Genomic DNA, 23,001 nt, shown 5'->3' on the forward strand with positions numbered 1-23,001 from the left:
ACTACTACTACTACTACTACTACTACTACTACTACTACTACTACTACCACTACTACCACTACTACCACCACCACCACCACCACCACTAAGACTACTACTTCTACTACTACCACTACTACTACTACTATTACTTATACTACTACCACTACTACTACTACCACCACCACCACCACCACTACTACTATTACTTCTATTACTACCACTACTACTACCACCACCACCACCACCACTACTATTATTACTTCTATTACTACCACTACTACTACTACTACCACCACCACTACTACTACTACTTCTACTACTACCACTACTACTACTACAACCACTATCACAATTACTACTTTACAAACTACTAATACTACTACTAGCTAAAATTTACACAGCACTACACAGTGCCAGGCATTATACTAATCACTTTACAGATATCTCCTTTGATGCCCACAAAAGCTGTGAAAGGTAGATGGTTTTATTATGATGATTTTACAGAAGAAGAAACTGAGGCAAACATATTAAATGACTTGCCTAAGGTCACACAGCTAGCGAGTGTTTGAGGCAGATCTGCACTCAGGTCTTCCTGACTCCACACCCAGCATTCTATCAACTGTGACACTTAAGAGTTATTTTCATTTACATAATTGTTATCTCATATATATATATATATATATATATATGTGTGTGTGTGTGTGTGTGTGTGTGTGTGTATTGCTCTTCTGGTTCTTATTTTATTTGGATTCTAATCATGCATATTTTTCCAAGTCTCTCTGAATTCCTCATATTCATGATTTATTTCTGCTTAAATGTCATGTACTTTTAAAATCAAATCCCAAGATGTTAAGTGAATGACTAATAATAATAGCTATAGTACTTTAAAGTTTCTAAAGAACTTTACAAATATTATCTCACTTGAGGTTCATGCCACCCTGGGAAATAGCTGTCATTTTTATTCCTAGTTTAAAGGGATAAACAGGGGCAGACAGAAGTTAAGTGACTTACCCAGAAACACCCAGTTGGGAAGTGTCTGAAGATGGATTTGAATTCTTCTCTTCCGGACTCCAGGTCCAGCACCTAGTTGCCTCAAAGTAGAATTGCATGATGTAGTCTCATCCAATCATATCAACAGAGCACTGTATTTGGGAAAGTAGGGAAAGAGTTATAAAGAAAATACCACAATTAGCTTATTTCCTTATGACTGTGCCCCTTTCCTCAACTTTGAAACATATAGAAATGACATGTTTAAAAAAATATTGATGGATTTTCACTGCCTGACTATACTGTTGAGTGCTTCAGTTACCTTTACTCTAATATACACAAATAAATCTGTTACATATCCAAACTGAACTCCTTGGACAGCTATTCCTATTCCAGACTCTAGAATTAATCTCCTATCTTTATTTTGAGACATTCTGGCATTTGTTAATCACACTGAAAATCTTTATGATGCATTTCATATGTGAGCTAGGAGAATAGCATATTTTCATATAGTGATAATGGCAGTCTTTTATATTGATGAGAAAATCCTTGTTTGATTTGGAACATTCATGAGAGACCCCAGCAGTTCCTTCATATGACTTCAATGCTATTGCTTCCCAGACTATACTCTTTTAGCTAAAGATATTTTAGATAATTAATATATTTCTTACCATGATAGTTTAACACTACTTTAAGAAACTTTACCATAACTGTTTTCTCATGGTGGCTGAGCAAAGGAGAGTCAAACACTCTCCAGTTTTACTTAAGAGATACAACATAGCACAGTGACACCATCACATATGGAATATTTGTTATCTTTTCATACTGTTGAAAGAATTATAAAAACATGTGCCCAGGTGAAGCCAATCCTGTGGTGTAAGCTGAATATTTCATTTCTCAAATGTTATCCCAGAAAACAAAGAAATTCCCCCTCACAGTAATAGCAATATACTTTACATTTTATGCCCTCCTACCATCCCTTCATGTGTACAGGGAACAATTGGAATGAAGGAGGTGAGGGATGATGTGATACATACAGTATTAGCCCAAATTTCTTCCTTTAATATTCACTTCCTCGAAAGTAGCTAGGTGATGCTGTGGATAGAACTTTGAACAAGCTGAAATCCTTGGATAACCATTCCTATTCCAGACTCTAGAATTAGTCTCTCATATTGAGATATTGTGGCATTTGTTAATCTGCAACTGAAAATCCTTATGACACAGATCAAGAAGTCAAGAAGACCTTAGTTCAATATAGCTTCAGGTCCTTACTAGTTGTGTGACACTGGGCAAGTCAATTAAGCTCTATTTCCTTCAATTTCCTCATGGAGATAATGTAAATGAAGATAATCAGGGTCTCCTCATGATTCAGTGCCTGTCATGGTAAAGGGCTTGTGTAGCCCAATGAAACTATGACCTATACCATGTAGGGTTACCCAGGATTGACACATCATAGTAGAGAGTCTTACAAAAGATGATCCACTGGAGAAGGAAACAACAAATCACTCCACTATCTTTGCCAAGAAAATCCCATGTATAGTATCAAAATTATAACATATATGACACTGGAAGATGAGTCCCTCTGGGGGAATGGTGTACAATATGCTACTGGGGAAGAGCAGAGGGCAAGTACAAGTAGCTCCAGAAAGAAGGAAGTGGCTTTCCTAAAGCTAAAAGGAAGCTTAGCTATGGATGTATCTGGTGACAAAAGAAAAGTCTGATCTGTAAAGATCAATATTGCATAGGAAACTGGAATGCAAGCCCTATGAACCAAGGTAAGCTGGGATATCAATCAAGAGGTGGAAAGTCTAAAGATGAACATCTTGGATGTCAGTGAATTTAAATGGATGGGAATGGGTGAATTTAATTCAGGTCATCACTCCATATACTTTTTGGGCAAGAATCCCTTAGAAGAAGTCAAGTACCTCTGATAGTCAATAAAAGAATGAAAAAAAGCACTACTAGAGTATAATCTCAAAATGACAGAATGATTTCTATTTGAATCCAAGGAAAACCAGTCAGCATCACAGTAATACAAATCTATGCTCTTACAACTGATGCTGAAGAGGCCAAAGTTGATCAGTTATATGAAGACCTACAAAATCTTCTAGAAAAAAAATGCTTCATTCATCATAGAGGGTTGAAATGATAAAGTAGGAAATGTTAAAGTGGGAAATGCAAAGATAATTAGAATAATAGGACAGTTTGGCCTTAGAGTGCAAAATGAAGCAGGGCAGAAACTAATAGTTTTGTCAAGATGTTGCTGATCCCAGCAAAGGCTCTTTTTCAACAATCCCAACAGGCTACTATACACATGGACATCACCAGATGGTAAATATCTAAATCAGACTGATCACATACTTCACAACCAAAGATGGGGAAGGTCTATACAGTCACTTAAAACAAGACCTGGAGCTAGATGTGGTTCAGATCATGAGCTTATTGCAAAATTCAGACTTAAGGCAAAGAAAGTATGGAAAACCATAAGTCTATAAAAGTATTACTTAAATAAAATCTCTTAAGAATTTAAAATGGAAGCAATGAATAGTTTTAAGGGATTAGATCTGGTAGATAAAGTGCCCGAAGAACTATCAACAGAGGCTTGCAATATTGTACAGGAGGCAGTAATAAAAAAAATTCCGAAAAAAAAGAAAAGCAAAAAAGCAAAATGGTTGTCTGATGAACCTTTACAAATAGCTAAGGAAAGAAAGAAAGGGAAATTAGAAAGTGAAAGATATACCCAACTGAATGTAGAATTTCGGAGAATATCAAGGAGAGATAAGGCTTTCTTGAATGAGCAAGGTAAAGACATTAAAAAAATTTAATATCAAGAGAATGTTTCATGCAAGAATAGACATGATAGAAGACAAAAATAGTAGAGACTTAACAGAAGCAGGAGAAATTAAGAAGCAGTGGCAAGAAAATACAGAAAAATCTATATAAGAAAGATCTTAGTATCACTGATAACCTTGATAGTATGGTTACTGATCTAGAGGCAGGAGATTTTATCCAGCAGAATAAAGTCAATGGGCCTTAGGAAGCATTGCTGCCAATAAGGTTAGTGGAAAGTGATGAAATTATAACCAAGCTATATAAAATCCTAAAAGAGGATGCCTTTAAAGTGTTGCACTCAATAGCAAATTTGGAAAACTCCACAGTGGCCACTAGATTAGAAAAGATCAGTTTATGTCCCTATTCTAAAGAAGGTAAATGCCAGAGAATGATCAAATTATCAATCAATTGTACTCATTTCATATGCCAGTAAAGTTATGCTTCAGATTCTACAAGGTAGCCTTTAGTAATACATGAACAGAGAATTACCAGAGCAGGCTGTTTTTCAGAGAGGCAGAGGAACAAGAGACCAAATTGCCAACTTTCGCTGGATGATGGAGAGCAAGAGAGTTCCAGAAAAAAAAATCTACTTCTACTTCATTGAGTACACTAAAACCTTTGACTATGTGGATCACCACAAAATGTGGCAAGTCCTCAAAGAGATGGGAGTACCAGATTATCTTATTTGTCTCCTGCAGAACTGATATGTGGGTCAAGAGACAACAGTTGTAAATGAATAAAATATATACAGAAAGATGGATTAGACAGATTGCTAGATGACACATAATCAATGACAGATTGATAGATTGACAGCAGATTGACATGACAGATGATAAATAGATAGACTGATAGATGGATAATCTCACTTGAGTGTTCCCTAAGTACCAGACTCTGTGCTAAGCTCTGGGGATGCACATACTTGTTTACTTACAAGATCATTGCTCTAACACACTAATGGGGGAAAGCAACACAGAAAGAGTAGATGGAATGAGGGTGAGGGTGTGTGGGGAGAGAAGCAAGTATCATCACAGTGTAGAGATTTCTGGGAGTGGCACATATCTGGTTCTAGGTAAAATCTTGATCAGAACTGGAGATCTAAGTGTGGAGTGTAAGATATAGGTGTTGGAGAGAGATGAGGCCGATGATGGAGGAAAGGCAATATGATGAGATGACCAAAAGTGTTGTGTAAGGAACAGTTTAAGCTAATTATACTTTACAGTAAAATAATTTAGAATTACTTTTCCAAGTTTGGAGAAACAGAGACAGAAAGACAGAAGGAGACAGAGAAATGGACAGAGACAGAAAATAACAGACTTCCAGCCTCCCGTAAGTGCCCACAGGCGGGGACTTTCTGCCCCACTGCTTCTGCACTCACCAGGAGGGTGCTGGTTCCTTCTCACCCCTGCTGCTCTTTGCATCACAGCTGGGTCTGGTGTTCCTTGTCAGTAGAGGTTCACTCCAATCTTTCCAGACTCAAAGGCTCAACTCCCATCACTGTCCTGGGGGTAAAAGTCCCTGTGGCTATGGTCTAGGCATCCTCCCAACATAGCTGGACCCAGGGCTTGCAGCTTGTAGTTTAAGCAGCTTGTGGCTAGTTGTTAAACTGGACCATAGCCTGGAGTTGCTTACTCTTCAGACAGAGTAGATTTCTTCCTGGGGATTTTTCCTCCTCCTGGGATTTTTCTTCACGTCTTCTCAGATTGTCCCAGAAGGTCCCCTGTTCTGCCTCTACTCTTATTTGTTTTCATGGTTCCATGTTCTCCCAGAGGCACTATTTTATCTCTTTTGTGGAGGAAAATCTTGAGAGCTGCCATTTTCCCAGAATCCTCTCAACCCTTTATTTTATAGATGAGGAAAGAGAGACTAAGAGAGATGAATTGACTTACCCTAGGTCACATAAAAGGCAAGCAGAGAAGCAGCATTCAAATTGATGTCCTTTAACTTCATATACAACACTCGGAGGACAATTGATAATAGAAATGAAGTCTTTGCAGCATTAATTAAACTAATGCAAATGCAAGACATCATTTCTTTATTACTCTCCTCCCTGCCTTTGTCTCTCTGTTTCTGTCTCTGTCTCTCTCTGTGTCTGTCTGTCTCTGTCTCCCTCTCTCTGTCTCTGGCTCTCTCCCTGTGTCTCATTTTCCTCTTCCTCATTCCCTTTTTCTTCTCATATTCCTTCACTATTTGTTTCTACTTCTGGCTACTTTCACCCTGCTTTTTGTTTCAGGTCTTTCTAGGATTCCCATTGGAATTATTTCTCCTGATAATTACCTTCAAGATTCCAGTCTGTTGACCATTTCTCCAAATCTGTGTTGAAGTTCCCCCATTTACTGAGTGAGTGGTGTCTTGATGTTAGTCATCATCTATGTTAGCTTCCAATTCTTCACTTATGCAATAGAAAGGACCCTTGTCACCTCCTCTGTATCAAAGGGAATCTCTGAGGACTGTAAAGAACCTTCTGAACCATTTAAAGCCCAGTGGGAAAGGCTTCTCTGAGCACTAATTGTTGTGATTTCTTATAATTACCTTGCAGGTTTGTTTTTTTTTTAAGTGGCAATATTTAAACCTTTTAAGCAGAATACATATTCCTCCTTTATAAGGCACACTTCATGGGCTTGGATGTTGCATTTGCACTTAGGCCATCTCCTTCCTGACATCATTATTTACATACACAGCTTTCTCCCTTATTAGCTTGATTATTAGTTCCTTGAGAGTCGGATTTTTGCAATGCATATTATTCTGTCCCTAGCCTTGAATATAGCAGGTACTTCATTAATGGTTGTTGAATGAAATGTCTGTTGAATGAAGTAACTCTCCTGAGAAATGCTTACAAGTATTCCTTGCCTATAATTTCTTACTCTTTAAGCACAGACATTTGTCATCCAAATAAAAATTTCACCTCAGGACCTTCATTTCTTCAGTCTAAGTCTTTGATCCCTCTTAAACTCAATACATTTTATGTCCAGCTGTGTTGCCTTGTTCGTCCCAAGAATATAAGGAAGACACCAATTATTTATTTTCATAGAATATTAGACCCAGAAGGGATCTTAGACATCATCCAGTCCAAATTCCAAAGGAAGTAGAAAATGTGATCCAGGGAAGTTGTGGGACTAACCCTGGCTCATACAAAGAGTCATTTTTTTTCTTCTAATAAACAATGCAAGGCAATTATATCCTTTGTGTTTTGTTTTTTGGGTGTTTTTTAGCTTATGATTCAGAAAGCAAAGAATAGGTGTATGAGAAGGGGAGGGGTTGTTTTCCTCTCCTTTGCTTTTTATTTTTCTAGAATATTTAACTCTAAGTTGTTTGTTTGTTTTAGGGGTTGTTTATTTTGTTTGTTTTTGGCCTAGTGAATAGAGCACTAGGAATGGAGTCAGAGAGACCTGAGTTCAAATCCATCCTCAGACTAGTAGCTAACTGTGTGACCCTTGCAAATCACTCAAGCAATTTACCTCAGTTTTTTCAACTATCCAATGGGAATAATGAGAACATCTGTTTCATAGGGTTGATGTGAGGATCAGACAAAATTATACTCAGAAAGTGCTTGGCACAAAGCCTGGCACATAATAGACATTAGAAAAACACTTCTTTGTTTTCCCCCTTTGTAGTCTGTCTGGACCCCAGCTGATTTAGTCACATCTTACATTATCCAATTTGATATGCATATTTCCAATAAGCAGCTGCTTGAGCAGCTCTGTCTATGTTTTGTTCTATCCAACAGTTCCCTTTTAATCATAGCCATTTTTGTAGGACTTTAATATTGACAAAGTACTTACAAAGTTGGTCAACACAAGCATTAAGAGTCCCATTTTATGTAAAAAGAAACTGAAGAGAACAAGTGATTTGCCCATGATCACAAAGCTGATAAAGACAAGATTTCATTGCAGGTATCCTGACTCAACCCAGTAGTCAGTCTACAACCCCCCTCCCCCATTGCCCTTTACTTCCACCATTCCACAATGGTACAAAAATTTCTGCAATAGACTGTTCATCTATTCTGATTGTGTATTATTGCTAAGAAGAAAACAACACATTGCTTTTGTTTAGCATTTAGCAATTTCCAAAGCATTCAATAATCATTTCATAATAGACTTGGAAAGGAATATGGAGGACATCTATTCTGTCCCACCCACCACCTAAATGAGGGAACCAGGACAAGATTAAATGGCTTTCTTGAGGTAACATAGATAGTAATGAACACAACTGGATATTTAAATCCAAGTTCCAAAATTCCTAATCAATCATTCTTCCAACTATACCTCAAACGACAGTTACAATTATGATGTTAACTCCAATTTTTAAATCATTGCTTAGTTTTTTTAAATGTCCTCACATATGTAGTCTCTTGGGGGGGTAATGAAGCAACATTATAGAATATGGAAAAGTGAGTTTTACTTGTATTGAATATAATTCTCACTCCCAAAGAACTAGAATGATACAGTTCAAGAAATGTAGGTACTGTATGAAAAGGCTTTAAATCCCTGGTTTTGAGTAATCTTTTCTGGACAGAATCTGGTATTTCTTTGAATTCTCTACCTGGAATTACACTGGGACATTGTAATACATTTTTATTTCTAATTAGGACATTGCTGATTCAGTCTGTAGAAGCTTAAGATTCAAAGATACCACTAGAGGGAGCAAGTGTACCATGATTCATTTCCCCACAGCCCTCTCCAATGGTTCTCCCAACCTACCTTTAGATAACGTTAAGTTCAATTAATTATCTACAAGAAGAATAATAACATCCTTTTTCATTCTCATTTTCATCCAAATTTTTGGCCACTTAAATTAGTGAGAATTTACAGAACTTTTCTTTATTGATAATTCTAAATATTAAAGAGAAATCATGTTGTTGTCAAATAACTTTTTAGTCCGTGTCTGATTCTCCTTGGCCTCTTTTGAGGATTTCTTGGCACAGCTAATAGAGTTGTTTGCCAATTCCTTTTCCAGACTACAGATGAGGAAACGGGGGCAAATAGGGTTATGTGACTTTCCCAAGGTCATACAGCTCATAAGTGTTAAGAGATTGGATTTGAAGAGCAGTCATCTTGATTCTATCCATTCCACAACCTAGCTGCCCCAAGTATAATATAGTGAAAGGACTACAGTATTTAAAATCAAATCAAAGACCTCGTTATGAATCCTGACGGTAATCTTATGCAAGCAAGCCACTTATCCCCTTATGCCTTAGCTTCCCCCTTTGTATAATAAGGCAGTTAGACTAAGGACTCTTGTGGTTATTTGTATATGTATGTATGTATGTATATATGTAACATCTCTCTTCATATATATATGTATATGTATGTATCTATATGTATATGTGTGTATGTATACACATATATATGTGTGTATATGTATATATACATTCTTTTTCTAAGAGCCATAGCATTTTGCCTCATTCAACTTAGACCCAATACCGTAATGTCATGTAAATATTTAATATAATCCAATGATAGATGCTATAGGATCAAGGAAAGCCTTTTTCGTTGTTGTTGAATTGTTGTTCTCAGGCCCTTCTGTCCTGCATTATTTCTCAAAATCTGTCCAGATTCATGCTCCTTGTTTTCCTGACACTATCTAAATGATTGTTGTTCAGTTGTTTGTCATGTCTGACTCTCCATGACATTTGCTATATTGTTGACACAGATATTGGAGTGGTTTATCATTTCTTCCTTTAGCTCATTTAACAGATGAGGAACTGAGGCAAGCAGGGTTAAGTCATTTGCCCAGGGTCACACAGCCTGATTCTAAGTCCATGACTATTTACTGCACACCTAGCTTTTACCGTTGCCTTTAATCTTTCCCAACATTAGAGTCTTTTCCAATGAGTCCTCTTTTCTCATTATATGACCAAAGTATTAAACTTCAATTCCAGTATCTGACCTTCTAGTGAATAGTTTGAATTAATTTCTTTAAGTATTGACTGATTTGATGTCCTTACTGTTAAGGACTCTCAAAAGTCTTCTCTAGCAGTACAATTTGAAAGCATTGATTGTGTAGTGCTCAGCTTTCCTTGTAGTCCAACTCTCACAGGCATACATTGCTACTGGATAAACCATTGGTTTGACCATATGGACCTTTGTCAGCAAGATAATGTCTCTGCTTTTTCACATGCTGGCCATATTGGCCATAGCTTTCCTTCTGAGGAGTAAATGTCTTTTAATTTCATGGCTGTGGTCACCATCTGCAGTGATCTTTGAGCCCAAGAACATGAAATCTGACATTGCTTCCATTTCTTTTCCTAGGCGTTTTCAATTGAAACTAATATAGTCTATGTGGAAAGGGTGATAGATCATATAACTACAGACAAAGTTCAAAATTACCGTAGAACTTGAGTTCAAAGCTGACTTGCCCAAGGTCACACTGTAGTAAGTTAAATAGGCAGGACTTGAACTGAAATCTTCTGATAACATTTGGTTCCCCTGTACCATGTTGTCTCCAATCACAGTAACAAAAAGTAAGAGGGAAGATCAAGAACATCCCATTGAAACTATTTGCTTTTAATATTCTCCCAAAGGAAACAAATCATTTATTCTTCAAGTACATTCCCCATGTCTACTTATCCATTCATTCATTTATTGGAGGCAATCAGAGATGAGTGACTTACACAAGGTCACACAGGTAGTAAGTTTCTGAGGCTGGATTTCAACTAATGGTCCTCCTTGATGCCAAGACCCATGCTCTATCACTGTCATTTCCTGTATTTTAAAAGGCCTGAATATTTTGCACACTTTGTTACTCAGAGTAGGCCATATGCCTACACTATTTGAAAAAGATTTGTCTAGTTTAGATAGTCAATAAAGAAAAGAATGACCAAGGAACAAGCTGCTTTTGAGAGATTTCTTTCTTTTTGGAGGCTAACATGGTTAAGTGACTTTCCCAAGGTCAAACAGCTAGTAAGTAACTGAAGTCACATTTGAACTCTAGTCCTCCTGTCTCCAGAGCTGGTGTTCTAAGCACTCTACCACCAATTGCCCCTAAATGATTTCTTTCTGTCCTAGACTCCATTCTCTAGATCACATATTTAGCTTGACTTTTAGAAAAGACCAAATATTTCTCAGTAACAGAAAAAGATTTGATGAGTTGCTTCATTTCCACCAACCACTGTTTTTTCTTAAGATGAAAAATAATCTTGTGGTATCTATAATATATATTTTACAGTATTGTTCCAGAAACTCTCATTTGCCCACAAAAAAATTTAGTAATAATTGTTATACCTTGTTGCTTTAGAGAACTGGGAATGAGAACAGATGCAATAAGAAAAGTGAACTCCAATGTTACTGATTTTAGTAATCTACAACAAATAATAAGAATTCTATAACTATGTGATAGTTACTTGGGGGCATGGCAAGAACAATTGCTAGCATTAATTTGCTTTGAGACTTGCAAACTGTTTACAAATATTATGTCATTTTATCCTCACAACAGTCATAGGAGGTAGATGTGATTATTGTCCCCATTTTAGATAAAAGAACCCTGAGACAGACAGAAGTTAAATGACTTACCCAGGGCCACACTGCTAGTAAATATCTGAGGCCAGTTTTGAACTTAAATATTCCTGGTGTCAAGTGTAGCACTCTATTGTGCCAACTAACTGCTTCATTGGAAAGTTGATAATTTTCTTAGCTTTGTCAGAGAAGGATATACTTCCAATTCTGTTCTTAATAAGCATACATTCTTTTTCATTACAATGTAAAGGAATATCTTTATTAAAGGGGGAAATCATGAAGTCAGGTATCATGGGTTCAAATTTCCACTTCCATAACTGATGACATGTTCTTGGAAAGGCATATCCATTCTTTCTCTGATCTCTGTTTCTCCAGTCTATAAACTCAGGGAAACTTAACTTTCCATCCACCTCCTAGTGATGATGCATGTGATACATTCCACATTAGCAACAAGAAGGCTCTAAATAAATAAGAAAATATGCTTTGACAATTAAGCACAATACATAAATTTCATCAAAGCTTTTAATAACATCTTAAAGTCAGAGAATCTCATAGACATTTATATCTGGAAAATAACTTGGATATCACCTAGTATCCCTTCACTTACTTACAAGTAAGCTGAGGCAGTGTAGGGAACCTCCTTTGCCTAAGGTCACATAGCTAGTTATTGACAGAACTTGCCATAGGAAGCTACTCATTTATTTTGGACCTCTTGAAATGCCGTAACTACCCAAAAGCAATATAATCAATTCAGGGTTGACTAATGATTTATTTTCACACCTCTACCAGGATGTTGGGGGCACAGAGACTTACTTTACAGATTAGGAAATTGAAATTCAGAAAGATTGCTTCCTTTCTTCCACATTAACCAGCAATATCATAAGGAGAGTTTCATAGTATTCTAATTCGTTTCCATTTGCTCAAGCTGTCTCTATTAATCAATAATTCTCTAATTCTTTGCCCTGAAAAATGTATTCATATGGCTGCCCGTCTTTCAAAATGCTGATAACAAATGCCAGCCACCCCACTTTAAGCATACTTGCAATTGGCAGCCTCCCTCTCTTGGGACTCAGCCCCTTAGAAGTGGCTGTGATCTCTGAAGTCATTGCTCCCAAAGAGTCCTTGCTGTCACTAATCGCCATCGGTCATTCTGGATGGTAGGTTATCCTGCTTTTCCTGAAACCTAAGACTTGACCTAATGCTTTAAAGTTGTACTTCAGGACATTTTAATAGCATTTCTTCTGCCTTCTCTTCTTGCGGTTGTCATATTTCTCGATGCAAAAGACACACTGTTAGCGTATTCTGCTGTCATCCTTAGACACAATGAATCCAGGAAAACGGTGCTATGATAAGTACCCAGTTAGAGGACAGAAACAGAAGATTACACTATTTAAAAAAAAAAAAAATCTAGTGGTTCAAATAACCACTAGAGGGCAATGTTATCAAACAAAAAGCAAATACTTTTTTTTTTCTTTTCCTAAGCTGTCCCCATTCCTTGAGTAGACTGGCAGAGGAAAATGATACCAGCCATTTATGTTTAACTAGTGCAAGAGGAAAAAAGTTTTTCTTTCAGTTTGGGATTTTGGTTAAACTCCAAATTATCCACCCCTCTTGTGTTTCTTCCCCCATCTCCCACACACTGTTACCATTACATTTTTGGCAGCAGGGGGGGAAAATAACCCGATACAACCTTAATCACAGGAGTGAAAGTCTCCCTGCCAAAGCAATGCTAAAGTAATTATCTCTGAAACGCTAACAAAAAAATGTAGGCTTCTTTCTATATGAGTACTGCCTTATCCATTTCTGGAAGGCCATGGCAGCATTTTTTCAATGCTTTTCCCTACTCTTTACTGTCTTAATTCTTTTCCGTGTGTGCTCCAAGTTCCTTGTTAGGGTGCCCTTTCCTTGCCACATTAAGATGCTTTATTTGGGGACAATCTGGCAAGGAAATGGGTCCCATAAAGCTTCATTTCAAAAAAGTCTCAGTGACTATCCACAAACACTGAAGGGGGCATAGGAAGAGGAGAAGGGAGTGGATTTATGCACAAGTCACCCTTATCACAGGTGGCACACCAGATGTGAATGGATGGCTTCATTGAAGTTGACTGGAGCATCAGGATTCTATTGGGTTGATGCCTTCAAAAGTCTCTGAGCTCATTGTGTTTATTGTACTATTCACTGCTCATCAATTCATACATTTATTCCCCTGTTCCTCTTATCTACTCCTATATATCATTACTTGTGGGAGAAAAAAAATACTCAAAATTCAGAAGAGGAGCTTAGTTCCAGAGCATCAGTAGAGGATAAAATGTTTTTCCATTTCAGTAGAGGTGGTAAACTACAGATGTGTAATGTTGTATACACCATGAGATGATTGAAGTCTTGTATCCTTTTTTCATTTTCCCAGAAGTCTGGGAGTAGGAGAGCTTATTGGAAAGTGACACTGTTGTTAAAAATAAGATTAACAAAGCAAGAAAGAAATTTCTGAGGGAATTAATGTCATCACTAGAGAGTTTCTCCTTCAGACTCTCCTCTTGCTGTAGGAGAAGGTACGTAAGTGGGCTACAGCAAATCTGAATTAAGGGAATTTTTGGACACATTCAGTTCTGCTTCACTGTGTCTCATTGGCCAGATTTCTAAATGCTCAGTATGAAACTGGAAAAATAAAGTAAGAAGAGTAATTTTGTAATTGGACCATTAGATAGATAGGCAGAAAATTTCCAGATGAAATCGTTTTTAGGGATAATAATTTGCGGGGTGCTATCGAAGTTCCATTCACCCAGCCTCTCAAGAAAAATGGCAATGGCAATGGTTATGGATATGAAAATTGAACATTTCTTCCTTCTTTCCAACTCAATGGTAATAAATGGTACATCAACTATCCTAAAAGCCTAGTTACATAGGAAGGTTTAAATGGCCTTTTTACCTAAGTAGTAAAGTGTTCTAAAATCTTAAAAAATTTAAAAAACTAGAGGGAGATCAAATTGAAACATATAGAAAATCTTCCTTTTGAGTTACTTCAAAAAAACAACAACAGGCTTTATTAATGAGATCAAAACCTCTCAACTAGGGTCAGTTTTTTCTCTCTTTAACTTAGGTGATTTGGGGCAACAGGGTAACTGCCTCAACTTTCTATTCCTTATCTTGACCTCCTTCTGAGACTTAAATGATTGTCAAGAGAATATCCTATTAACAATATAATGATACTGGTGACAGGTGGTTAGTGTATTTCAATCATGAAAAACATGATTATGTATCTAATAACATTTTCTTCATAAATGAAAGAATTTTAGTAGAATTTTATTTTATCAGTTATGTGTAAAGACAAATTTTAACATTAATTTTTAAAAATTGAGTTCCTAATTTTTCCCTCCCTTCCTTGCCTCCCTCCTCCCTAAGACTGTAACAGTTTAATATAGGCTATATAAACTATATTTCCATATGAGTCATGTTGTGAAAAAAATAGACCAAAAGAAATACACACACACGCATGCATGCATGCACTCCTGCACATATACTCACAAGTGAAAAACAGTATACTCCAATCTGCATTCAGACTCTATCAGTTCTTTCTCTGGAGGTGGATAGCATTTTTCATCATGAGTCCTTTGGAATTGTCTTGGATCATCATATTGTTTAGAAGAGTTAAGTTATTCACAATTGATCACTGTACAGTATTGATGTTACTCTGTACAATTTTCTCCTGACTCTGCTCCCTTCTCTTTGTATCAGTTCATTCCAATGTTACCAGGTTTTTCTGAAATCCTGCTGCTCATCATTTCTTATAGCACAATAGTATTCCATTACACTCATATGCCACAACTTGTTCAACCATTCCTCACTTGATGGGCATCCCTTCAATTTCCAATTCTTCACCAACACAAAAAGAGCTGCTCTAAAATGTTTTTGTACAAGTAGGTTCTTTTTCTATTTTTTAAAATCTCTTTGGGATACAAACTTAGTAGTGTTATTGCTGAATCAAAGGGTATTCAAAGGTTGATTGCCCTCTAGGCATAGTTCCAAATTACACTCCAGAATTGTTGGGTCAGTTCAAAACTCCATCAACAATGCATTAGTGACCCAATTTTCCCACATCCCCTCCAACATTTATCATTTTCCTTTTCTGTCATATTAGACAATCTAATAAGTATGAATGGTACCTCAGAGTTGTTTTAGTCTGTATTTCTCTAATCAATAGTGATTTAAAGCATTTTTATATGACTATAGGTAGCTTTGATTTCTTCATCTGAAAATTGCTTATCATTAAATAATCCTATGACCATTTATAAACTGGGGGATGACATTTCTTTTGCCTTTTTGGAGGGCAATTGGGGTTAAGTAACTTGCCCAAGGTTACATGGCTAGTGTTTTTGTGTGGGTGTTAAGTATCTGAGGCTGGAACTGAACTTGGGTCCTCCTGACTCCAGGGCTGGCACTTTACTCACTGCGCCACCTAGCCACCCCCGACATATTTTTTTAAAAATAAATTTAACTCAGTTCTCTATATATTTTAGAAATGAGTCCTTTATCAGAGACATTTGCTATAAAATTGTTTTTGGCTGTATTGTTTTGTTTACTTTCACAAGAGAATTAATAAAGTGAGTCTGAGTTGTATGGTTAAAAAGCAATTATCAATGAATTAACATATATATATATATATAATTATTGATTGCCTCTCATATTCAGCATTGTATCTTCCCTTTTCGATTGATTCATCTGAAAAGCAGTTGGATTTCACTAAAGATGTCATGTATAAACAATATTTCCAATTTGTTTGATTTTTCACTCTTAAGGTGATTGGGTATTTAGTAGATAATCATATATACACACAAATCAAAATCAATTCTCTCTTGATATTCCACATATTTTTGTGTCACCTTGCCCTTAGGATTTGCCACAAAATTGACATTCTTCATACACACTTCCTATTCATTGTTGTGTACTTATGGAATGCAAACTAATTCTCACTTCTAATGAAGTCCCTTACCTATAAAATGAAAGGGTTAGAGTAAGTGATTTCTAAGTTGTTATTGCTTGTTTGTTTGCTTTTAACTCCAGGGTTCAATATCTCTCAATGTAACCATGTTTTAAGAATATGTATGTAGCTGTAATCATCCACTCCTTTCTAGGCGTTGGGAATTTTGGTAGAGTTCCTTACCAACTGTCTCATACTAACAATTTGGGAGTTGCAGGTAGGTATATGGAGCTGCTTCTCCCTTCTTTGAGTAGCTATCCTGGAAGTGAGGATTGGATTAAGGAGGGAGAGCAGAAGGAGGCTCACACAATAATTATTCATTCACAATAGTAAATAATTAGTTAGACATGTACCATGTGTGATAGCTACTGTGCTAAGCACTGAAGATGCAAAGAAAGACAAGAGAATCCCTGATATCTGCAAGCTCACAATCTAATGGGGGAGACAACATGCAAACAACTATTTTCAGGAAAAATTAGCAATAATCAACAATGGAAAGACACTAGAATTGATGTAGATCAGGAAAAGCTTCTTGAAAAGAGTAGGATTTTAGCACGGAGTAGAAGGAATTCAGATAAGCCAGGAGGTGGAGACTCCAGGCATGGCAGAAGAACAGGGAACCTGGAGAGTTGAGGAATGGAGTCTTGTGTAAGGAAAAGCAAGAAGTCACTGTCATTCGATTACAGAGTTGGGGGGAAGGACTATGTGACAAAGCTAGGGCATGAGAACATTGGAAAGGTTGGAGAGGACAGGCCTATAAAGGGCTTTGAATATCAAGCAGAAGATTCTATATTTGATCCTAGAGGTGATAAGGAGCCACCAGAGTTTTCTGAGTGGGGGTTGGGGAACAAGGAGCCTATCCAATACCACTAAAATAGGATCCATCCCTGATATGATGCCTTCCTCAATCAAATAGGTATTTCTTTGGCATATCTTAATTTTAAAGTCATTTTAGCTAAATTGATTAGATAGCCTCTTAACTATCTAGTTACTAGGAGAGGCAGGACTTGGACTTCCATCCAATTCTCTTCCTGATTCAGTGCTTCAGAAGAAGCCTCAGAAGATCAAAAGTTTCAGAAGATTATACCAGGCTGTATCTTTTAAGATTAGCTGACTTCATGTATAAAGACCTCCTATTAGATCAACTAGTGTAAGGAGGACAATAGCATGCATGCCCATTTTTACTACTTTGAGGACCAATGTAAATGCTCAGGGAAAGATAAAGATTATATAATCTTTGCTTCTTTGCTTGCATGAAGTTTACCTAGTAAAATCTCTATATTTTTTTCTATAATTTGATTTTACTATCAATCAATCAACAAGTGTTTATGATACATCAGATACCAGATATCATCTATAGCTGAGAGGAGCTTCATTGATCATCTAGTTCAATTTTAGTTATTTTTTATTTTTTATTCAGTCATTTTCAGTCACATTCAATTCTTTGTGATTCCATTTTAGCATTTTCTTGGAATGGTTTACCATTTCCTTCTCCAGTTCATTTTACAGATGAGGAATATGAGGCAAACAGGGTTAATTGACTTGTCTAGGGTCACATAGCTAGTAAGTGTCTGAAGTCAGATTTGAACTCAGAAAGATGAATCTTCCTGACTCTAGGTGCACACTCTAACCTGACAGCTAAAGAAATACTGTGATTTAGGCAGCTAAATGACACAGTGAATAGAGCACCAGCCCTGGAGTCAGGAGGACCTGAGTTCAAATGTGGCCCCAGACACTTGATACATTTATTAGCTGAGTGACTTTGGGCAGGTAACTTAACCCCAATTGCCCTCCGAAAAGCAAAACAAACAAAAAAAACAACTGTGATTCATCCCAAGTCACACAGGGGGTGAATTAATCAAGTTCAGATTTAAACCTATTTTCTCTGCATGTTTAATGCTTTTTTCATCCTGCCATACTGCTTCCTGAGCATACCACAACTCCTGGGGTCTTTCCTTTCATTGATATGGTTGTTTCTTCGACATCTGTAAATTCTCAACCCTCCATTTTTTGCCAACTATTCCACAGATTGATGTGACCTCAACAAGTGGCCAGTCTTTTCTGGTGAGGAGCCTCTCCCATGATACTCCACACCTAGGCAAGTTGGTTTTTGGATAAGTGACCCAGAGGATATCTCTGAGCCATGCTTGAACTCTATTGAGGTTGCTAGGATCTGCCAGAGTTCACACTATGCTAGCATAGCCCTATAGAACCCATGCTTACCTATAACCTACAGGAATAGAACAAATATAGCCAGGTCCTTATTAGTATAAATAATGAATCCCTTAGAATTTACACTCTTTGAAGTTATAATTATATAATATATGGTAACTGGTTCCAGCCCAGTGAATATATGTGGTACAAATTTAAATACTACTACCATTTTAGAGCGGTTGTACTAAATGAGAGCTAGCTGTATTAAAGCATTTAATATTATGAACATGATTAATATGACTGAAACTTGAAATCAATGGTATTTTAGGAATTCAGCAACTAAATCAGTATAAGTATGATACATTAATCTTAAATATATGAAGTAGAAGTCATTTGATTGTTTTCAATTACCTTTCAATATCCTAATATAGCAACCCTTGCATGCTCCCAACAAATTAAGAATATGTGAAAATTTGGGCATCAGTTCCGGCAAGGAGAGCTAGGACTCCTGGGTGGAAATTATAGGGAGTTAAATTTCAGTCAGAGTTTCTAACAATTAGAGCAATGGAGAAATGGTGCTGAACAATTTAAGCAGAAGTTAGATGATCCTTTGTCAGGAAATTCTTGCATATAGCAAGCAGGCAGATCAGACGAATTTCAAGGCAGTTTCAACTCAGTCTATGATAACTGTATTAATTTTACCTTTGGCCTATGTATGATAAAAGGCTTGCTAAGCAAATTAATAGTGTAAATATTAATCTCTCTATATTTGGTGGATGATGTTTAAATCGATTAAAAGAACAAACTTTCCAAGCACAATCCAACACCTTAAAAGTTTTCATTACATACCATTTAATTCAACAAATATTTTTATTAAAGGCACAAAACATATAAAGACACCCTAGCATGTATTCCCTTACCCTCTACCTCTTTCCTCCCACCCCCACCAAAAACATTCCTAGTCTCAAGAAACTTATGTTCTACTACATATGTGGAGAAACTATAAATGGTCACCATATTAATTAGATATCATTTTAATCCATTGATTAAAGCAAATCTAAGTACCTGCAGTTGTTTAAAGTCCTTAGATTGTCAGCATGTACCCTGATAATAACATTATCTTAAAATCCGTTCTATACTTAATCTTTGTACTCATTCAGGCTGGTCTTCTGACTAATGAATACAGATCAATAAGACTTTACTGCCCATTTCTCTTTGTATGGAGTGGGGAGGAAGATCACAAATTGAAGAGATGTGATGGCTACATAGCTTCCATTTAAGGACAGTGACCCTATGAGGAAGATAGCAGGCATAGGTATTTCCATTGACAGAAAGAAACATATGTTGGGGTCAAATGATTCACCTCCATTTATTCTGGCTAGGTGTTCATAATAACAAATAAATATTTGAGAAAGAATTAATCAATGTAAATAGGTGTGAGCATTAAGTTTCTTAATGTGGGAACCTTTTGTCTCTAACAAATATTGCATCAAAAGGTTTGTCTCTAACACGCTATGCCGTACTGAGGGGGAGTTTACAGATGAAATGTGGACCACACCAATCTCTCTCATCTCATATTAGATTTCATCCCTAGATTAATAATTCAGAACCATATTGTTATATGAACTATATGAGTTATAGAACTATAGGACCTTTGAACTGAAAGGTGCACTGATAGACCTCTAATTTCTCTTCTCATCCAACACGGGAATTTATTCTATAACTCTGACAAGTGCTTAAATACTTTTAGTAATGACAACATCACAGTGAATATACAAGGTACTCCACTCCCTTTTGGAGGCCAATATGAGATACTAGGCACAAGATAATTACATCAGTACTTGCCTTCCTTGGATACAGGATAATAAGATTGCTTTTCTATACCTATGTAGCAAAAGTAGATGTGACCAAAAGATTTGGTCTGAATCACTACAGTTCCCAAAGACTTCATGATGTGTGACAGGGACTGGTACTCCCAGATTAAGTACTGCTTGAGAAGTTGAGTAGCTGATTATGGAAAACCACAAACTTGGAGTCTTTTAGGAATGTCTTGCCTTGCATTGAAAGCAACCTCAACATAGTGATATAGAATCTTAACATAATTATAGCAAACACCTCAGAGGGTAAAATGATAAAGTGCTGGGCCTGGGAGTAACCTTACTGATTAGCTTGTTCCAATCCTCATTTTGACAGATAAGGAAAATGAGGCCTAGAGAAATGGCTCACCTTTGGTTGTACAGTAAGCAGTCCATGTAAGACTTGAACCTAAACATTCAGTTTCTTTCCTGGTTTGATGTTCTTACAGTGTACCTACCATATACCATAATGCCTCACAGGAATAGCAGACTTGTCAAGTATGATATCAGATCATCTATTGTATGGAGAAATCAATAAACTTAGATTTTTTTTCACTGTACTCATTTCCTTTTTGGTGTTGTTTGTTTGTTTGTTTTTCTCTTGGAGCTGGTGTCCAGAACTGTGATTTCTATGGCATAGGCAGTCCTTTTTAAACTGTGGGTTGCAACCCTATATGGATCCCATGGTTTAAGTGCTGACTGTGTCTCAAGTAGAAAAAGTTTAAGGAGGCCTGGATATGGAGCTGACACTGTTGAAACTCCCTTCATTGATGCCAATCGGTTCACTCATCAGTAACTTGAACTCTTCAAATGCTGCTTGGGCCCTCTGAGGTTGAAGTGACACAGTTTGTGTATGTCAGAGAAGGGATTTGAACTCAGGTCTTCCTGACTCTGAGGTTGGTCTTCTATCTCCTATGATATATTGCCTTTCACAGTGAGCATTTTGATTGAAGGAATCATCGTGTTGCTAACAGATTAAAATTTTGTCTTTAACTAAAAATGTTCCTTATATAAGAAAACAGTATGTTTAAAGGTCAGTGAAGAGTTTTGCTGTAAATATAATAACTTTTGATTTTGTCCTGACATTCTAAAGGTTCTTCATGGGAAGTCATCATCCACTGAGGCTCTGGAAAGAGCTAGTTTTAAGCAGTTCATTGCCTAATATCCTAGGAGAATTAAACTGTGTGACATTTAGTGAATTGTACAGTAAATTAGTATTTCGAAGATCCTCCTAAATCCATACTCTGCTTTGCCAGTGAACTGGAGTGACTTTTGTAGACAGATGGTAAGGCTTAATGCTTTTGTTTGTAAATGTGAATACTGCCAGATTTAATTCATTGGAAACCAAAGCCCTCTCTTCATCCATATAAAAATGCATTATAGCACAAGCTGCCCATGTTGCCCCACAGCAGGCCTGGTTATGGTTTCCAGCAGGATTAAGAAATCATATCTCTACCTCTGTTTCTGCTGACACCAACATCTTGAGCGCTAATTGAAAACCTAATTTCAGAACATGGGACTATATTTTAAAAATTCTGTTGAATTCACCCTGGGTTTTTAATGTCTTATGATAACAGGATCAGTTCATCAGACTATGATTCTAGATACACAATGAATGCTCTCCATTAGTAATTGTCCTCAGATTTCCCAAGTCCTTTCAGTTGGTCATTGCTTTCATCAACTATTGGCAGAGGAATCACCAAACAATACCCGAGGACAAGAGTAGTAATTGATATTCTTGGAGGACTTTATGGTTTATAAAGTGCTTGCATGCACATTATCTCACTTGATCTGATCTGAAGGCCTATATAATGTGGTTTAGTTCCTCTATAGATTCAGTCTCAAGTAAATTCATTTGGAAGAAAATCGCAGCACTTCTTCTGGTATTAATGATAACAATAATAATAACTAACACATAGTGATTTCAGATTTACAAAGAGCTTTACAAATCTTGTCTGATACAAAAACCCTGTGAGGTAGATGTCATTATTATTATCATTCCTATTTTACAGATGAAACTGGCTGAGAAATACTAGATGATTTGCCTAGGGTCACAATCAGCAAGTACCTGAGGCAAGATTGAAATTCATATCTTCCTAACTCCAAGTCCAGCAATCTAACTACTTCAACACCCTGTTCCAGATAGTTTTCTAAAAGGATTTTTCTTTTTCTAGGCATATGACTTTTTATGTGATAAAAATTCTTCAGGGTTCAGGGAATGAGTCTTATCCAATAATTTAAAACAATGTTATCAGCTATTGCCCCATTCTTTAGAGATTTCCTGTTACTGCTAATATATATTTCTGACATCATCACTAATGCAAAGTTTGTGGTTTCTCTGGGCCCATAGTGAGCAGCAAAAACTAAATCTAGTTTAGCTTAAAGCTCAGCCTCTGTCATGCACATCAAGTTTAGACACTGAAATGAGTCCTACAGGGCTAATCTGGACCAATGTTCCCTAGACTGCTCCATAGTGACAAGCATTTAGGGACATCAAGGTCAACATTTATAGAAAAGTCCATGCTCCATAAACATGGTCCTATAAACCACGTTATATAGGCCTTCAGATCAGATCAAGTGAGATAATGTGCATGTAAGCACTTTATAAACCATAAAGTCCTCCAAGAATGTCAGTGACTGCTGTTATCCTCTGGAATTGTTTTGGTGATACTTCTGCCAAGAGTTGATGAAAACATTGACCAATGGAAAGAACTTGGGGAATCTGAGGAAAATGGGAGCCTTCTACCTCTCCACACCCACCCCA

General features: G+C 36.8%; 1 long non-coding RNA gene across 1 annotated transcript in view; it reads right to left on the reverse strand.

The window, feature by feature from the left end:
* LOC138163087 (uncharacterized) overlaps window positions 1–23,001 on the reverse strand; it is a 115,689-nt gene that overhangs the window by 22,740 nt on the left and 69,948 nt on the right. The window contains exon 2 of the long non-coding RNA XR_011168784.1: window positions 994–1,124. This is a non-coding gene — a long non-coding RNA (uncharacterized lncRNA). The remainder of the gene's footprint in view (window positions 1–993; window positions 1,125–23,001) is intronic.

Source organism: Petaurus breviceps, unplaced genomic scaffold (assembly GCF_028583685.1).
Source record: "Petaurus breviceps papuanus isolate PSGF00001 unplaced genomic scaffold, PetGlider_PUasm1.0 187, whole genome shotgun sequence".
In the NCBI taxonomy this organism is placed as follows: Eukaryota; Metazoa; Chordata; class Mammalia; order Diprotodontia; family Petauridae; genus Petaurus; species Petaurus breviceps.